Source organism: Prionailurus viverrinus, chromosome C1 (genome assembly GCF_022837055.1).
Source record: "Prionailurus viverrinus isolate Anna chromosome C1, UM_Priviv_1.0, whole genome shotgun sequence".
Lineage (NCBI taxonomy): Eukaryota > Metazoa > Chordata > Mammalia > Carnivora > Felidae > Prionailurus > Prionailurus viverrinus.
This window is the reverse complement of record NC_062568.1, coordinates 61,185,720-61,204,776: the sequence shown is the minus strand read 5'-3', so window position 1 is coordinate 61,204,776 and position 19,057 is coordinate 61,185,720. Positions and strand designations below refer to the sequence as shown.

General features: G+C 35.8%; 1 protein-coding gene across 22 annotated transcripts in view; it reads left to right on the top strand.

Annotated features, from left to right (window-relative positions):
• Positions 1-19,057, top strand: part of XIRP2 (xin actin binding repeat containing 2) — a 698,239-nt gene that overhangs the window by 224,303 nt on the left and 454,879 nt on the right. For 16 of the 22 annotated variants that reach the window (XM_047872634.1, XM_047872633.1, XM_047872621.1 and 13 more), the window contains one exon: positions 11,909-11,994. The exons of the other annotated variants lie outside the window; for them this stretch is intronic. The gene's annotated coding sequence lies outside the window, so the exon portion shown is untranslated. The remainder of the gene's footprint in view (positions 1-11,908; positions 11,995-19,057) is intronic. 22 annotated transcript variants of the gene reach the window in all.

Here is a 19,057-nt window from a genome sequence, read left to right as displayed (position 1 = left end):
TGCTTTTGCAAGCCAGGGTCGGGGGCTCTGTCTTGCCAGGCGGGCTGCCCCTCCATGCCTCAGCTCTCCCCCACCAGTCGGTGTAGCACACACCGCCTCTCAGCCCTTCCTACCCTCTTCTGTGGGCCTCTTGTTTATACTTGGCTCCGGAGAATCCGTTCTGCTAGTTTTCTGGGTTATTTAGGCGGATGGGGGTGGAATCTGTGATCAGCAGGACACATTGAGCCCAGCGTCCTCCTACACTGCCCTCTTCCCAGTTCTCCTGAAGTGAGTAACTCTTTAGAGTGGCCTATGATTGATATTATAATTAATCTATAGATGAGCTTGGGGAAAGTAAACTTCTTAATAATATTGAATCTTTTATTTTATGAATGTGGTATAGTTATCTATTTATTTAAATCGTCTCTAATTTCTGTCAGTAATATTTTGTAGTTTTAGACTCAGAATCTTATATATCTTTTATTAAGTCTAGTCCTGGAAATGTCATATTTTTATGATACTATTGTAAATAGTATCATTTTAAGATTTCAATTTCCTGGGGTACTTGAGTGGCTCAGTCAGCTAAGTGTTTGTCTCTTCATTTTGGCTCACCATGATGTCATGGTTCATGGGATTGAGCCCTGTGCCGGGTTCTGCACTGACCGTGGGGATTCTCTCTCACCCCTTCTCTCTTTGCTCTTCCCTGGCTTACTGGCATGCACGCACATGTGTTCTTTCTCTCTCTCTCTTTCTTTCTTTCTCTCTCTCTCTCTCCCCCAAAATATTAAAAAATAAAATTTCAATTTTCTAGTAAAAAGAAATGTAATAAATTATTGTATTTTGGCTCCATAGCCTGTCATCATGCTGATTTTACTTATTCTGGAATTTTTCTTATAGCTTCCTTAGGACTTTCTATGTAAACAAGTTGCTCTCTCTGAATGAAGACAGATTTATTCTTTCTTTCCCATTATTGTTGCTGTATTTCACTGCCTAAAGCCCTCAGTACAATACCTATAAGAAGTTGGAGTGGACAACCTTATGTAGATCCTGATCTTACAGAATAATCATTCAGTTTTACCACTGAGTATCATATCAGCTGTAGGTTTTTTATAGCTGCCCTGTCAAATTAAGGAAATTCTCTCATTTTCCAAGTGTGCTGAGAACTTTTTTTTAATGCATGAATGTTGAATTTTGTCAGAGGATTTATCTTTAAGTATTAAGCTGATCATGAATTTTCCCCTTTATTCTTTTAATGTGGTAAATTACATTATTGATTTTCACTTAATTTTTCATTCCTATGAGAATTCCTAGTTGATCACAATGTATTTTCCCATCATATGGTTCTGTATTTGATTTTCTAATATTTTGCCCATATGTCTATCAGGGCTATTGGTCTGTAGTTTTCTTATAATGTCTTGATCAGATTTTGGTGTCAGGATTGTACTGGCATCATACAGTAACTTGGAAAGTATCCCCCTCTTGTCAGTTTTGTGAACGGGGTTTTGTAAGGTTGGTGCTATTTTTTCCTTAATGTCTGACAAATTTACCAATGCAAATCTCTTTTGTTGAGGTTGGGCTTTTAATTATGAATTGGATTATTTTTATTGATAGAATGCAATTTTGATGATCTATTTTATTTTGAGTAAGTTTTAATAGCTTATTTAAGTTTATTTATTTATTTTGAGAGAGAGAGCAAGTAGGGAAGAGGCAGAGAGAGAGGGGAAGAGAATCCCAAGCAGGCTCTGACAGCACAGAACCCTATTCAGGGCTCAGTCCCATGAACTATGAGATAATGACCTAAGCCAAAATCAAAAGTCAGACTCTTAACCAACTGAGCCAGCCAGGCACTGCAATAAGCAATTATTCTTTTCATTTAAGTTTTCAAGTGTATTGGCATATGCTGTTTATAGTAATCTTTTTTAATTGTAGGTTCTAGTGATAACACTTTTTTTATTCCTGTTATTGGCATTTTGTGTTTTTACCTTATTTCTTGATTAACCATGCCTAACTGCTTATCAATTTTATTAATCTTTCTAGAGAACCAGATTTTTACTTCTCTTAATTCTAACATTTACTTTGTATTTATTGATTTCTCCTCATGTTTGTTATTCCTACTTTGGATGTAGTTTTTTTCTTTTTAACGTAGCTTCTTAAGTAGCTTCTTAAACTTTGATAATTTATTATAAACCTTGCCTTTCAAATATAGGTATCTAAAGTTACAAATATCTCTATAAGTTGTGCTTTAACTACATCCCATAGATTTTTAAATCTTTGTTTTTATTTTCATTTTCTGGAGAATATTTTCTGCTTTCTGATGAACTTTTTCTTTGATCAAAGGATTATTTTTCTCAATGCTTTTATATTTTTACTTTTTATTGAAGTGCAGTTGACACAAAATGCTACATTAGTTTCAGTTGTACAACATAACGATTGGACAAGTTTATATGTTGTTGTATACTCACTACAAGTGCAATTATCATCTGTAACCTTACAACACTATTACAATACCCTTGACAGTATTCCCAAGACTGTATCGCCATCACTTATTCATTCCATATCTGGAAGCCTATATCTCCTACTCCTCTTTACCCATTTTGCCCACTCCCCTCCCCTCTAGCAACCATCAATTTGTTCTCTGTATTTATGGGTCTCTTTGTGCTTTTTGTTTGTTTACTTATTCATCTGTCTTGTTTTTTAGTTTCCAGATACAAGTGAAATCATGTGGTATTTGTCTGACTCATTTCACTTAGCAGAATACCCTGTAGGTCCATTCATGTTGTTGCAAATGGAAAGATCTCATTTTTTTTTTTATAGCCGAGAATAGTACATTGTGTAAATACTGCATCTTCTTTATCCTCTCGTTTTTAAGTCATAACAAGGCTTAGCTATCAGTATGTTACTGGCAAAAAATTATTACTGTTAAGGGAATGAGTTTTTGTCTGTTTTACCAAAGATCTTAAGGATCAATTAATAGATATCAATAGGAACTGGGAAGTGCCAGCCTGATGTGGGAGCAAAGTAGGATAGGATATTAAAGGGTACAGAATAAAGGCTATATAAAAGAAAGTTTATTGATATGTGGAATTCTCCCATGACTCATTATTTATTATCCTATCAAAGACACTTGGACCCTGTCCTAATGTGTTACAGTTGAGAAGAAACGTATGCTTTGGGGCCCATGCCCAGTGTCCATTCCTACCCTTTTGGGCTCATCGTAGGCCTATCACACAACATAGGGATGGGGGGCTGAGGAAGAGGTTTACTGCTTTTCACAGGACCCTCTCTATCTGATTGTTATGTTTCCTCTGTGTTAGAGGTGGATGTCTCTAGTGGACACTAAGGAACAGTACAAAATTTGCACTTTGTGCCCACTCTCATAATTTCATCCATAAGCTTAGTTCCCCAAACATTTTTCTCTCATTTTCCAACTTACACTTCCAGGGCCTTGACCAACTAGCCAAGTCACTGAATACTTTTAGCCCAAATACGGCCCTCCATATTTCCATCCACTTCTCCCCCTATTCTAAGTCAATAATCAGGTTTATAGCTCACACTTTTGACTAACAGAGAGGATTTTTTTGTCATTGTTTTATTTCAGGGATATTTCTGACATAGATTTTAGCAGCAACCTATTTTTTATTCACTCAAATATAAGGAGGCAACCCATCATGCACAAGACCTTGGTAATTTTATTTCTTGCTCAGCTGGTCATAGGAAACTCCCTAACAGGTATGACCTGAAGGAGATCTATGGATATGAAGACCAGAAAAATATGGATTTATCATTTGAGTTCCTTGACCACTTTATTGTTGAAACTTACCTATGCACTTTGGACCTGTTTGGGTCAAATCCCAAAAAATTTCCGTCATATGATTTGATTTTAAGCCCATTGGAGAAACTCTGTGAGCCAGCATAGGGCACATGTCTCAGATATCCCATCCAAGGGATGGTCAAGCTTATTTATATACCCAATTCTGTCAGTCATTGGTTAGGTATTGTTCCTACAGGGTGCTAACTTGTAGGTACTTCTGGTCTATAACACAGGCAGACAGAACAGGCCTCCAATAATCAGAAAACTCTCTGACATTTGAAGGTTGGCCTTTGGTCTGATGTGAATGAGAAACAGAGTTGTTAGATAATATTTTATGTAAGTACATGATAGTGGTAGATTTTAAATTATACTGCAGTTGGTCACAAATTTTTGGAGTAGTCTTTAAATTTTAAATATTTTAATTTTTTAAATGGGAATAGGTTATTTCGGTTCAAATTACAAATAACTCAAAAAGCCCTGTAGCACAATGTTTCCAATAATGTTCCCCTCACTAGTTGCAGTCATTATTAGTTTCTTAAGTGTTTTCTGAAAGTTATTAATGAGTTTACAGACCACAGTGCATTCATATACATTTCAGTGTTCTATTTTTAATCATTTTGTTCTTTGCCAATTTTATGGGAGAAAATGGTATTTTTCATTATCTTTTTTATGAATGAGGTAGACCATTTTTTTGAGATACTTATAGACTACTTGAATTTTCTCTGCATAGGCTATGCTGATGTCTTCTGCATATTTTCTACTTTTTCTTAATAAGTTTTTTAATTGTTAGAAGGATATTTCCTATATTAAATAGTTGTGTTGCAATGTAGCATGCTTGATTTATATATAGTTTTATTCGTCTTTCTAGTCTTAGCATTTTTTTTTATTTCATAACTTCAAGAGATGCTCTCATGTTTTCTCCTATTGTTTTTTATTTCTCCATATTTCCTATGTAACTATTTTCTTTTGTGTAAAATATGACTATCAAATTATCCTAATACAATGTATTAAACCATGAATGTTTTGACCATGAATTTGAAATATAATCTTTATCATTTGATAGGTTTCTGAATGTAGTTTTTGCCATTTTTGAATTTAACAATCTGTTGCAATTGTACAATGCCAATTTTAAGTTTTAAAAAGTCTAAATTCCTTATTATAGATGTATTAATCTTAAGCATTAACACACAGTTTGAAAGCACATAATGAAACAACAACATTATAGTCCTCATGATCTAAAATTAAAGAAGACTTTAAAATATTAAGTGCAGACTTTTATTTATTTATTTATTTATTTTTTTTTTTTTATTTTTTATTTTTTTTATGAAATTTATTGACAAATTGGTTTCCATACAACACCCAGTGCTCATCCTAAAAGGTGCCCTCCTCAATACCCATCACCCACCCTCTCCTCCCTCCCACCCCCCATCAACCCTCAGTTTGTTCTCAGTTTTTAACAGTCTCTTATGCTTTGGCTCTCTCCCATTCTAACCTCTTTTTTTTTTTTTTTCCTTCCCCTCCCCCATGGGTTCCTGTTAAGTTTCTTAGGATCCACATAAGAGTGAAACCATATGGTATCTGTCTTTCTCTGTATGGCTTATTTCACTTAGCATCACACTCTCCAGTTCCATCCACGTTGCTACAAAAGGCCATATTTCATTTTTTCTCATTGCCACGTAATATTCCATTGTGTATATAAACCACAATTTCTTTATCCATTCATCAGTTGATGGACATTGAGGCTCTTTCCATAATTTGGCTATTGTTGAGAGTGCTGCTATGAACATTGGGGTACAAGTGGCCCTATGCATCAGTGCTCCTGTATCCCTTGGATAAATTCCTAGCAGTGCTATTGCTGGGTCATAGGGTAGGTCTATTTTTAATTTTCTGAGGAACCTCCACACTGCTTTCCAGAGCGGCTGCACCATGGTGCAGACTTTTAAAGAAAAAAGGATTGGAGCAATATACCAGATAAACTTTTTTAGAAAGTTAAGATTTCTTTATTTTTTAAAAAAGTTTTGCTATTAACATCTCATGTAGAAAGCTCTTATGATTTTGTATTGTTCTAACATGTTTTTGTCTAAAAGTAAGACAAATTAACTCAAAAATTAAAGCTAAAGTTTATTGCCGTAAGGCTCCTGATTTATCTGACTTTATCTGGCTTCATTTATTTTCTGCAGCTAATAATTTAATATGATAAAATAGAAGGTAGAAATAAATTAGAATACTAACAGTTTCTTTAAATTTAAAATATGCAAGACAGGGGAAGTCGCTTGGTATCATGGTTCTAAGTATGGCAGATTGTTCATTATATACCCAAAAGCCTTTTCAAACCATCTGGTCTGCTAAGACCTGAATTTTCAACAGATAGAGATGCACTCCCCCCCGCCCTTTTTTTTTTTCCAGCCGTAGGGGTCACATCATGATCAGTCTAAACCTTTCAGTGTTCTCTCCAGTCTCTTTTATTTGGTCCCTGGAGGAACACTGTAATCAGAATCTGCTAGAGAGCGTCTCAGATTTCCTTTTTCCAGGAGAGGAGAAGAGTGCTTGCTTGTGCCATCTCTTCTCATTTTTTTTTGTCTTGAATTAAGGTGTGATGCCTGGAGTTGTGGCAGCCAACTTGCACTCTGAGGGAAAATCCCTAAAGATCACAAAATGGTCATTATTGTCACAGAGATAACAATATTGATCTACCAAATCAATCACTATATGCACACAGAACTATAGTTTTGGCGGAAGAATCATTATGCAATTGAAAATAGCTCTAAGGTGTTCACTTGTGTTTGTTCCTGATTTGATATATCACCTTATTTAAGTATATAATACTGTTAGGCCTATTGCAAAAATATTTCAAATAGAGGATTTGAAAGTCTTCAAAAATTTGACGTCAACCCTTTTTATATGATTTTGTCAGAACACAGAACGCAGACCAACCTGTTGTTTTCAGTATTGAAGGCTCTGTGGCAGCCTATATCATGATCGCCAATGATCACTGACTTCTGGTATTCATGGTCCTGTATAATCCTTTTTCCTTCATCATGGGTTGGACTTAGTGAATTTACTTGGAGAGAATAGAATGCATTAGAAGTGATGGGTTGTTATTTCTGAGCTGAGGTTACAGAAAGATTGGCATGCATCTCAGGTGATTTCTCTGACTCTCTGTGCTATACTCTGAGCTACTATATAGGAAAAAAACACTCCTTTGGTATTTCTCTCTTACCCCTCCACTACTACCTCACTCCCAACATTTCTGACACCGTAAGGTTTTTTTTTGTTTTTTTTTGTTTTTTTTTTTTTTGCGGGGGAGGGGATAAGGTAGTTTCCCACACTAAGCAATGTTCTGCAATACCACCTCAGTGTCCTACAATTCAGTTCATTTCTGACCCTTAACTGAAATTTGCGCAGACCCTACAGGTTAAAGACTGTTCCACAAACTAACCTGTACTTCCACCCACCCACTTCCTCTAACTCACTTCAGATGCCAATCTGAGTAGTAGGCCCCAGATTACCCACAACTTCTGTCTCACTTGGTTGCAAATCTAAGGTCCCATGACCCCTTTCTTGGATTTGATCATTTCCTAGACTAGCCCGCAGAACTCAGTGAGAAACTTACATGTATCAGTTTATTATATAATAAACGATGTGATGAAGGATGCAGATAAATAGATATATAGGTTGAGGTCTTGAAGTGTGTCTAGTGCAGCAGCTTTGGTTCACGTGGAGTTGGGTTGTAGAAGCTCCCTGAACCCCACACTATTGAGGGTATTATGAAGGTTTCATCATGTAGGCATGGTGGATTATTAACTTCATTTCCAACCCCTCTCTCCATTCCTGAGAATAGGGAGGTGGCACTGAAAGTCCCAAACTTCTACATGGATTTGTCTTTGTGATGGTCAGGGCCCATCCAGGAGTTCGCGAAGAGCCACCTCTTCAGAACAAAAACCACTTCTATCACCCAGGAGATTCAAGGGATTTAGGAGGTTAGGGTCAGATGTCCCTATCACTAAGGTTAATTACAAAGATCTTAGGAATTCTGTGTCAGGAACTAGGGTCAAAGACTAAATGTTAGAACAAAAGACTCTCCCAGCAATTCTATTTTCAAAGGCTTTAAGAGCTTGTGTCTGAAGAACCAGGAGTCAGAACCTGTGTGTATATTGCTTATTATTTCACAGCTGCACTAAGGAATGCCCACTTAGGAACTTAAGTTTCTGGCCAATGGCCAGTAAGGATCTGAGCCCTTCCTAATACATAAAAGGCTGAGTTTGAAAGCACATCTACCCTGCTAGAGCCATAAAATGATTCCAATCCAGACAATACCTTGATTACAGCCAGGGATTTGCTTCATGTACAAAAGCAGGAAAATCATGAAAAATGTTAAACAGCTGCCGCTCATTAGTGTCGTCATTCACCACTTAGTCTTCTCTTAGTCTCTCTTTCTCGTTCGGTGTGTGGTAGTGTTTCATTAGCACACATACAGATACCCTTTAGTCTCTGATTCCTTCTCATCTACATTAATTTGTCTGTTAAAATTTTGCTTGCACTAAACACAATTGTAATGAAAGTTAAATATTTTCTTCCCTTCAGTGATAGTCTTTAAATAGTTGGTGCTTATTATATTACATTCACTCACCTTTCAAAATTTTTTTCTCTCTTTCCCACTGAGAGATACACACTTAGCAATAATAAAAGCTAAGTGCAGTACAATAAAAATATGTGGAAAGGATTTCAGTTTCAGAGTAAAATGGTGGATTTATTATGAAATGTTTACATTTTATTCATCATCTTAGAACATAACTATGTTACTTTTATTAAGTTGTTTCTCAGCTATGAACTCACCCTCCAAACTTGGCATTTGGATGCCGAGGCTGGTACTCTGCCAACCACATGCTTTCTTTGCCAACTGGTTCCCCTTTAGGTTCTGTCAGCAGGGACACTGGAGTGAGTGCAGAAGATAGGAAGGGAGAGAGGGATTTCCCCTTCTTTTTGGAGTGCTGTTTTGTTGGCATTGCTCCAGCATTGCCCTTCACCTTGGGCAACTGCAGTTGGTTCTCGTTCTCAGCTTCTTTACTCTCAGAAGCAGCCTTGGCAGCAAAGCCAGCATCAACCAGCTGGCCTCCCTCCCTCAGAGTCTGGGTCCAGCTGCACAAGGGTCCTCTTTCAGGCTCCAGAGATAGTAACATTAGCCCTACAGTGTGTGCTCCTCAGAGGCTTTGGTTCTAGATCTTTGGTTCTAGTTCCTCCAAACTGCTACCTTCTGATTATCTACCTCTTCCCTTTGGTCTCTGAGCCTTAATTATATTAGCTACTTCTTGCAACTATTACTTCTTTTCATCTCAGTATTTTTTGTCCCCTTGACTTTTTAATATCAGCTTCACTAATTCTATGTGTAACATTTTTTTTAAAAAATAACTACTTTGGTTTCCGTTTTCCTACCTTGACTTTGACTGGTACATAATATACTAATAGAATAATTTATTGGGGAAGAATTTCAAATCCATAATAAAGTAGGACATAAGGCCAAAATATAGGTCCTATGAAGTTTATATTATATGCTGATTATTTTGAAATGTGGTTTGGAGTACTAAATGCTGGTCTTACAACACAAGTAGATAATGACAGTCTCTTCTAAAGGAACACTTCAATAGGCATAATAAATCAGATGGCGATGAGCCAATTCCTCATGTCTTCCCTGGTTCAGAGAAGACCTCCAACCTCCATTAATCACCTCTTTCTCTGAATTTATATTTGTTTTATATACTCTGCTCCCAAATTTCATAGTTCTTGTATATGTATTATTTATGCTGTATCACTTTTTTCTTCCCATAAAAGGTTGCAAGCTTCTTGTGGATAATTAATCCTTCCCTTGTCTTTTATTTATCAGTGTGCCTAGCACCACCATTTTGAAATATAACATTATTTGACAAGTAATTTTATGACAAATTTTTCCTGAATGCTCTACATATATTTATAAAGAAATATTTCTTTTTTTCTTTTCATTTTTTAAAATATAATTTATTGTCAAATTGTTTTCCATACAACACCCAGTGCTCATCCCAACAAATGCCCTCCTCAGTGCCCATTAGCCATTTTCCCCTCTTCCCCACCCCCATCAACCCTCAGTTTGTTCTCAGTATCCAAGAGTCTCTTATGGTTTGCCTCCCTCCCTCACTCTGTAACTTTTTTTTTCCCCTTCCCCTCCCCCATGGTCTTCCGTTAAGTTTCTCAAGATCCATCTATGAATGAAAATATATGGTATCTGTCTTTCTCTGACATATTTCACTTAGCATAATACCTTCCAGTTCCATCCATGTTGCTGCAAATGGCCAGATTTCATTCTTTCTCATTTCCAAGTAGTATTCCATGTGTATATAAACCATATCTTCTTTATCCATTCATCAGAAATATTTCTTTTAAAGGGGTCAGGGAAAAGGAATATGGTAATTGCATAGGTAAAAAAGGAAAGGGCTAACAAATATTGATAAGTAGATTATAATTTTTTGACTTAATGTAATAAAAAGTGCTTGCCAAAATGTCAACAAAAATACATTGTTAAATATTTCCTAATTATTAAATTCAACATTTGATTAATATTTGATGAATGATAAATTTACAAATATTTGAATTACTGAAAGATTGATAATTCTGTTTAAATTTATATGTTTCAAATTTACATTAAGTAAAATGAAATAAATGCTTACTTGTCTGTATTTTATTTAATTCCACTAAAAATTAATATTTCTATTTTATATATAAGGAAATACGCTCCAGGTCACAGAGCTAGTCTACAGCAGAACTGGGAAGTCAACTCAAGCATTATAAGTTTCTCACAAGTGGGATATCTAAACCCCAGTACTTAGACAAATAAAATCTTTGTCATAATTTTTACACAAGAAAAAAATGTTTGAAAATTTACAAAGATTATTTCTAGTCTTCAGGGGTATTTCAATTTCTTGATAAAACATTCTAGTGGTTTGAGAGATCTTTGTTCATATTACACAGCTACTCCACAATTGTGACTTCTAGCCAATGATTTAACCTCCTTATGTCAGAGTATTCTCATCTGATAAATATATGTAACAATAATTTCTTCAGAGGGACTTTTTTGTTTAAAGATAAAATGAAAAACAAAATCAATTAAACACATGGATATTATTATTTCGATTCAAGCATGTGATACAAAGCACACTGCCAAACACATAGTTGATGCTCAAAAGCCAACACATACTTGCCAAAGTGTGTATTCAGCCCTTTTTTTAAATTGAGGTATAGTTGGCATATACTATTGTATTAGCTTCAAGTGTACAACATAATGATTCAATATTTGTAAATATTGAAAAATGATCAGAATAAGTCTAGGTAACCTCTGTCACCATATACAGTTACAAATTTTTTTTCTTGTGATGAGGACTTTTAAGATACACTGTTATACCAACTTTCAAATATGCTATTAACTATAGTCACCATGCTGTACATTACATCCCCATGACTGTAGCCAATTTTTTTTTATAAGCCTACGTTGAAGTTCATTATCTCTCTACTCAAGAAAACTCTTAACCTTAATCTATTTAAGGTAGAAATGCCCAAAACTCTCTACTAATTTAAATGCTTTGTAGAATCTCTGATCCTTTTGGCAGTTTTATTGTTATATACACATAATTTTTATGATTTGCAAAATGTTAGCCTTTGTTTGAAACAATGGTTTCCTCATTATACATTTGAGTGCTATCTTGAATCGTGGAAGAGCTGCAAATAGAGAACAATGTAGTGTGCATAAAAGGATGTAGATAGTCCTCACATCAACTTGCTGGCAATGGAGTGCATGCATTAATGAGAGAGTATGGGCTCTTTTATAATACCAATGTGGTTGAAATCCTACATAGACATCTCTGAATTAACTGGAAAGGATCTACAGCTTCCCAGAGATTTTAAATCCTTTGAAAAATATTTTTAGCATCAATTCTAAGTTGCTGTAACAGAGATAGAGGGACTTCAATAGCATAGAATGCATTTCTTCTCACCTAATAATCTGCCTGGTCCAGGCCAGTAGGACAGCTCTGCTCCATAAGGTTGTTCAGGTAACCAAGCTTCTTCCTTCTTAGTTGTTCTCCTCTCTCCTAGGTGCTTTCCCTGTCTGCAGAGTGAAAGCTAGTAGATTTCTATTTGAAGTCCACCTTCTGTGAAAGAAGAAAGAAGGTGAATGTAAGGTAAATAACTCCTTTATAACAAGGGATACAGAAGTTGTACTCATTACTTGTACTCCATTTTATTTGCAAGAACTCAGTCACATAAATACATGTAACTGTAAGGAAATTATATTTCATTTTGTCTCAAAATGGGGTCAAACATGAGAATTTTTTTAAAAAATTCTTTTGAGACCAAGAACCTGATAAAATTTCCATATGTTCTACTCCATATGTCTTAAAATACATATTTTCTCTCGTTAAGATATAGGATTCTGTACATATAGATATATGAGTATATTTCACATATAATCAATTCATTGTTCTTGTACACTTATATGTGTATTAAGTTTGAGTATTTATCAGTTTCTGATACAAATATGTTACATTCACCCACTGTCAGTATAGTTTTTTTTTTCCTCTTTGTTATTTGATCAGTGTATGGTTTTATCTCTTTCTGGGAAACTTATTAGTGCATGCAAGTTCATAAATGTTACATCTTCTTGGTGGGTTCATTTCTTCTTTATCTCTCTTAATAGTTTGGCACAAGTAATACTGTCCTTTTATTAGTATTACCCCAAATACTTTCTGTTAGTTGGTATTTAAGTATTTCTGTTTTAAATTTAAGTGTGGTCACCATCTACTGAAAGCAGAGGTAGGGCTTTCTTGCCTAGAAAGATGTGATTGTGCCTTTTCCTACTTAACATGGATGATTTTGTTGCTAAAGTTTTAGCTCATTCTTTATGTCTTCACTGGCCTTTCCCAGTTAATATTAAGTTCAAAACTGGTTTCAGGTATGTCTTAATGATTAATAGTAACACTTTATCCTTAAAGTTTTCTCTAAGGATAAAAACTTTTTTTAAATAAAAAGATAGCTATAATTATATCTGGAATAGCCAGGTCTGCAGATTAAGTATCTGCAAATATTTGAAACATTTTATATGCCAAGAATATTTTAAAGTCTTTGGCAAAGTTGATTCTGTCAGAGATTAACCATTGCCCAACCACCCACTTTTTAAATAAGCCCTTGAAAGAAACTCCTAACTGTAGAGAACAATCTGAGGGTTTCTGGAGGGGAGGTGGGCAGGGGGATGGGTTAAATGGGTGATGGGCATTAAGGAGGACACTTGTGATGAGCACTGGGTAGTATATGTAAGTGATGAATCACTAAATTCTATTCCTTAAACTAATACTATGTTCTATGTTAAATAACTAGAATTTAAATAAAAATTTGAAACTTTAAAAAAAGATTAAAAATAAAAATATATTTTTTGCTATTTGCAAAAAAAAATTTAAATTAAAAATAATAAATAAGTCCTTGAAGTCTGTATTTCATTTCCCTCAGTCCCCTGAAATTGCTCTAAAGCAGACAACCATCTAATTGCCAACTGACAGAATTTTACTTGGAGCTGGAAGCAACTTGTGGACATTTCTGTCCTCTATCTCAGTAGGTGAGGAAACTGCCATTCAGGAGTATGGGTAGTTCATCCTGTTTGCATCTCTAGCTCCTCTTTAAATCAAACTATTTTGTGGCTTTGATAAAACAGCATTATCCTGATAATTTTCTTGACTCTTGGTGCCATGATTCTTTCTCATTTCCCAGGTCCTCTATTCTGAGTCCAAAACTTGGACAAAGATAGAGCTTTAGTTCTCCTTTGTACATTTTCTTCCTTAGTTACCTGTTTACCTCCATTGTCTTAACCGTCATTTTCAGAGTTGTAGCAACCTCTAGCCATAGCTTCCCTCCAAATTATTCTTGAATTCTAGCCACTGACCCAACATTTCCAGTGGCACTGACACTCCATGAAATCAACATCTCCTTGTCCTTTCTTCCCTTTATTTCGTTACTCATGAAGATCTATTAATTCTTCTCTAGAAATATAAACTTTTAAAAGTCATGTGTACTTTAAATAAACATGAATATTAAGGACTAAATATCAACTGCAATAAATGTTTCTGAAAAGAAGATATTTCAACCTCTTTTTAAAATACTGGCTTTGGTCATGGTTTAATAAATGTACATTTTTACTTTTTGATATCTAATACATAGATTGAAGTCATTGGGAGTAAGTTCTCAAATTACCCACTTTCCTTTCCATTTAAAATTTTCCTCTTTACCTTGTGTCTGCTTTCTCCACAATATCTGTGTTCTGTGGTGTTCACTAACAATAAAACTAATAGAAGAGCAGAAGGTGACTGTGTCCTTAATGAGCTGGCTATTAGCTTTTTGAGAACATATTTTGATCTACCCTTATAACATCTGGATATAAATTTGTAATTTATTTAGAACCTTGCATTTATGTGTGTTATGTCCCCTGTTTAAAGGTGAGAACATATGCTTATGAGTTTTACTCATTTGTTAGTGGTATTTAACATATAAAAGCATTTTGCAATATCCAAGCAGTATTACCAGTACGTCAAAAAGCTTTAAACGTTGTTTAATATTTTTTGAGGTAGCTATCCCACCTACATTCTTTTCCCATATTGCCTATTAAATATACCGGCCATCTGGATTCCTACTTGCTGTTCAAGAATTCATTTAAATAAAATCTCACAATTTAGTTGGTTAATAATCCTTTTAGTATCACAATGCTGAAGAAATAAATTCACTGGCTAACCTTGTAGAAAAGTAGGCTGTGTATAAAATTTATCCATTGGCCACTTAGGCCCTAGATGTTATCAGAAAACAATTTAAGTGTCTATGCAAGTATGTAGATATATACTTATTATGAGGGAATGTAGTTACAGACATAAAATATAGTATGTCATGAGAAGCACAGTTAAAATAAGAAAAAATTAAGTATTATATAAATTACTGATGTAAATAAAGCATTCAGAGAACTTTAGGATATTCAGAATTATGCTGCCAAGACATCTAAATGAATGAAAGTCATAAATTGGGTGCTTTAAAATAAAATGTATAAATCTTCTCGCTTGCAAATTTGGATTAGGAAATATATAAATTATCACAGATGTGTTAACATGGGCTTAGCTTTGATTATAAATCAAACCCAAACTGAATGCATTTGTAATTTGGGCTCTGCTACCAAAAAGCCGTATGACTTTTATGGGTCTGTTTTCTTCCTCACTCAGAAATGAGAGGATGGGTTGAATCAGAGTTGAGAGGAAAAAAAAAATCTGTTTCTCTTGCATGTGAATCCAGATGTTTCTGTGCAGAAACCATCAGTCTGTTATCTACTTACCTTAGCTGATATTTCTTTTTTTTTCAATATATGAAGTTTATTGCCAAATTGGTTTCCATACAACACCCAGTGCTCATCCCAACAGGTGCCCTCCTCAATATCCATCACGCTCAACCCTCATCAACCCTCAGTTTGTTCTCAGTTTTTAAGAGTCTCTTATGCTTTGGCTCTCTCCCACTCTAACCTCCTTTTTTTTTTTCCTTCCCCTCCCCCATGGGTTTCTGTTATGTTTCTCAGGATCCACATAAGAGTGAAACCATATGGTATCTGTCTTTCTCTGTATGGCTTATTTCACTTAGCATCACACTCTCCAGTTCCATCCACGTTGCTACAAAGGGCCATATTTCATTCTTTCTCATTGCCATGTAGTACTCCATTGTGTATATAAACCACAATTTCTTTATCCATTCATCAGTTGATGGACATTTAGGCTCTTTCCATAATTTGGCTATTGTTGAGAGTGCTGCTATAAACATTGGGGTACAAGTGCCCCTATGCATCAGTACTCCTGTATCCCTTGGGTAAATTCCTAGCAGTGCTACTGCTGGGTCATAGGGTAGGTCTATTTTTAATTTTTTGAGGAACCTCCACACTGTTTTCCAGAGTGGCTGCACCAATTTGCATTCCCACCAACAGTGCAAGAGGGTTCCCGTTTCTCCACATCCTCTCCAGCATTCATGGTCTCCTGACTTGTTCATTTTGGCCACTCTGACTGGCGTGAGTGATATCTGAGTGTGGTTTTGATTTGTAAAATTCCCTGATGACATATCGGACAAAGGGCTGGTATCCAAAATCTATAAAGAGCTCACCAAACTCCATACCCAAAAAAACAAATAACCCAATGAAGAAATGGGCAGAAAACATGAATAGACACTTCTCTAAAGAAGACATCTGGATGGCCAACAGGCACATGTTGCTCAACGTCGCTCCTTAGCTGATATTTCTACAGAGATTTGAGTTTGATTCTTTTAGGTAGATTATTTCAATGGTCTCTTTCTAACTTTAATTCTATTTTAAATGTCATATTCACATCAATGTGATTAAATTAGATGCATCAAGAAACATACGTAGAAGAAACAAGATTATAGTTGCATGAAACTTGACACATTTGTTCTAGCTATATTACTAAAAATACACACCAGGCCCACCTCACCCCCGCTGACCCCCCCACCTCCCGCCCAACATTATGGTCATGATGATGGTTTTCCCTGTAAATTTCTAGATTGATTGTTCTTAACCTGGGCTTTAGATGTTGTATATGGAAAACTCTAGCTAATGTAAATGTCCCTTTATCCTTGAATAGAAATAATCAGTGACTTCGCATAGCAAGAGAATGTTAGTAGAGAGGTGGAGGACTTTTGGCAGATAAGTGATTCATCCATTAACAGTATGTCATTGGTGCCATTCTCAGACATATGCTCTCTGGAATTTGGTCACTTGCAGACATTTCAAGGGGAAGCTGTTCGCAGAGTTGTCCTTTTGATATACAGTAGTTCCAGGATGTCCTGCATGTATTATCACATGACTTAATCAAAGTCTGTAAGTTTCAGTAGGTGAAAAGTAAATCCATACATTGTGACTTTGGTGTCACTTTGATAAATACGGTTAGCTGTGACAGTCATTCTATTCTTTGGGGACTAAATGTAGGTACCAAAATACAAGAATATAATTAATATCCTCATTATTAATCATTGCATGGCACCCATAATTTATTCTGACTCACCAAATTTATTTAAGGTGCCTATCAAAATGTAAGCTTTGGACATATTTTGATGTATGTACAACATTTTCAAGCTTCTGAATCACTTGTTGAACTGAAAACAGGCTTTCTCATACATCCTTTTCCTTCTGTAACTATAATTTTCTAAAATATATATTTTTTGCTTTCCGTACTAGTAACATTTGTAAAATAGATCTTAGTCATCGTGAAGATAAAAGAAAATCTTTATGTATGTGGCGAAAGTGGAACCTTCTTACACTTTTGGTGGGAATGTAAACTGGTGCAGCCAGTCTGGAAAACAGTATGGAGTTTCCTCAAAAAGTTAAAATTAGAACTACCCTGTGATCTATCAATCATGCTGCTGGGTATTTACTCAAAAAATACAGAAAGGGGTGCATGCACCTCAATGTTTAAAGCAACATTATCTACAATAGCCAAATTTTGGAAACAGCCCAAGCGTCCATCGGTTGATGAGCAGATAAAGAAGATGTGGTGTATATACACAACAGAATATTATTCAGCCATAAAAAGAACAAAATCTTGCCATTCTCAATGACATGGATGGAGCTAGAGAGTATGATGCTATGTGAAATAAGCCAGAGAAAGATAACTACCATATGATTTCACTCATGTGTGGAATTTAAGAAACAAAACAAATGTGCAATGGAAAGAAATAGAGAGAGAGAGGCAAACCAGGAATCAGACTCTTAACTATAGAGAGCAAACTGATGATCACCAGAAGGGACATGGGTGGGGAAAATGGGTGAAATAAGTGATGGGGATTAAGGAGTACACTTGTTGTGATGAGCACCGGGTATTGTATGGAAGTGTTGAATCACTATATTGTACATTAGAATCTAATACTGCACTATACATTAACTGGGTTTAAATAAAAGCTTAAAACAACAACAACAAAAACCTCTACCTTAGTTTTCCTTTGTTCGTAAAGAGTGCCCCATTTTGCAAAGTGGTTTTACCTAATTGATCTATATTGCCTGATATCTACATTAGCCTAAGCAGTGAACTGATAGGGTTGCCTGAGTGACTCATTTGGTTGAGCATCCAACTCTTGATTTCAGCTCAGATCATGACCACACAGTTTGTGAGATGGAGCCCTTGTTGGGTCTGGGCTGGTGGCATGGAGCCTACTTGGGATTCTTTGTCTGTCTCTGTCCTCTCTCTTTCTCTACCCTTCTCTCGCTCACTCTCTCAAAAATAAATAAGTGAAACTTAAAAAAAAAAGTAGTTAACTGAGATGCTCCCATTTATAAGTGAAGATACAGTGCTCAGAAAGAATAAGCCACTCAGAGGTCATCAGATCCTGAGTGGCGGAGCATCCTTTCCTAATGTCCATCCCAACATTCTTTCTGTCATGCAACATTGGCTCCTCCAGCAAAGCATGTCAGTGAGCCCCTCACATAAAATAGCCAGTACAGAGTGACTGGCTCTCAAACTTTAGTGTGCATTGAAATCACTTAGAGGGCTTGTTAAAAATGCATCATTATGGGGCGCCTGGGTGGCGCAGTCGGTTAAGCGTCCGACTTCAGCCAGGTCACGATCTCGCGGTCCGTGAGTTCGAGCCCCGCATCAGGCTCTGGGCTGATGGCTCAGAGCCTGGAGCCTGTTTCCGGTTCTGTGTCTCCCTCTCTCTCTGCCCCTCGCCCGTTCATGCTCTGTCTCTCTCTGTCCCAAAAATAAATAAACGTTGAAAAAAAAATTAAAAAAAAAAATGCATCATTAGTCTCTAAAGATAGTGACTTGTTCTTAGTCTCTAAAGATAGTGACTTGAATAGGAACTAGAATTGGCATTTTAAATAAATACTTCTGGGTATTCTGTGACAAGTAGAGAGAAAATCACACTGTGTGGAATTCTGATTTAGAAAAGTGTATCCCAAGTCCTTAGTTTACAAAGTAGACTAGAACCTATAGAACCTATGGTATTTGAGCATATCAGAGACACTTAAATTGGGCAAGTTTGGTGCCTGTGGGTCTAGAATTTCATATGTAAAACACAAACTGATGTAGATAACAAAGAGCTCACGCTATCTATTGATTACACGATTTCATGCCCTCCAGTAGTGAAGGCAGCATTGTTGTATGCAGCATATTCTTGAGTGCCTAAAATTAAAAAGAACTTATTTGAGTCATAATTTCTTCTTGTTCC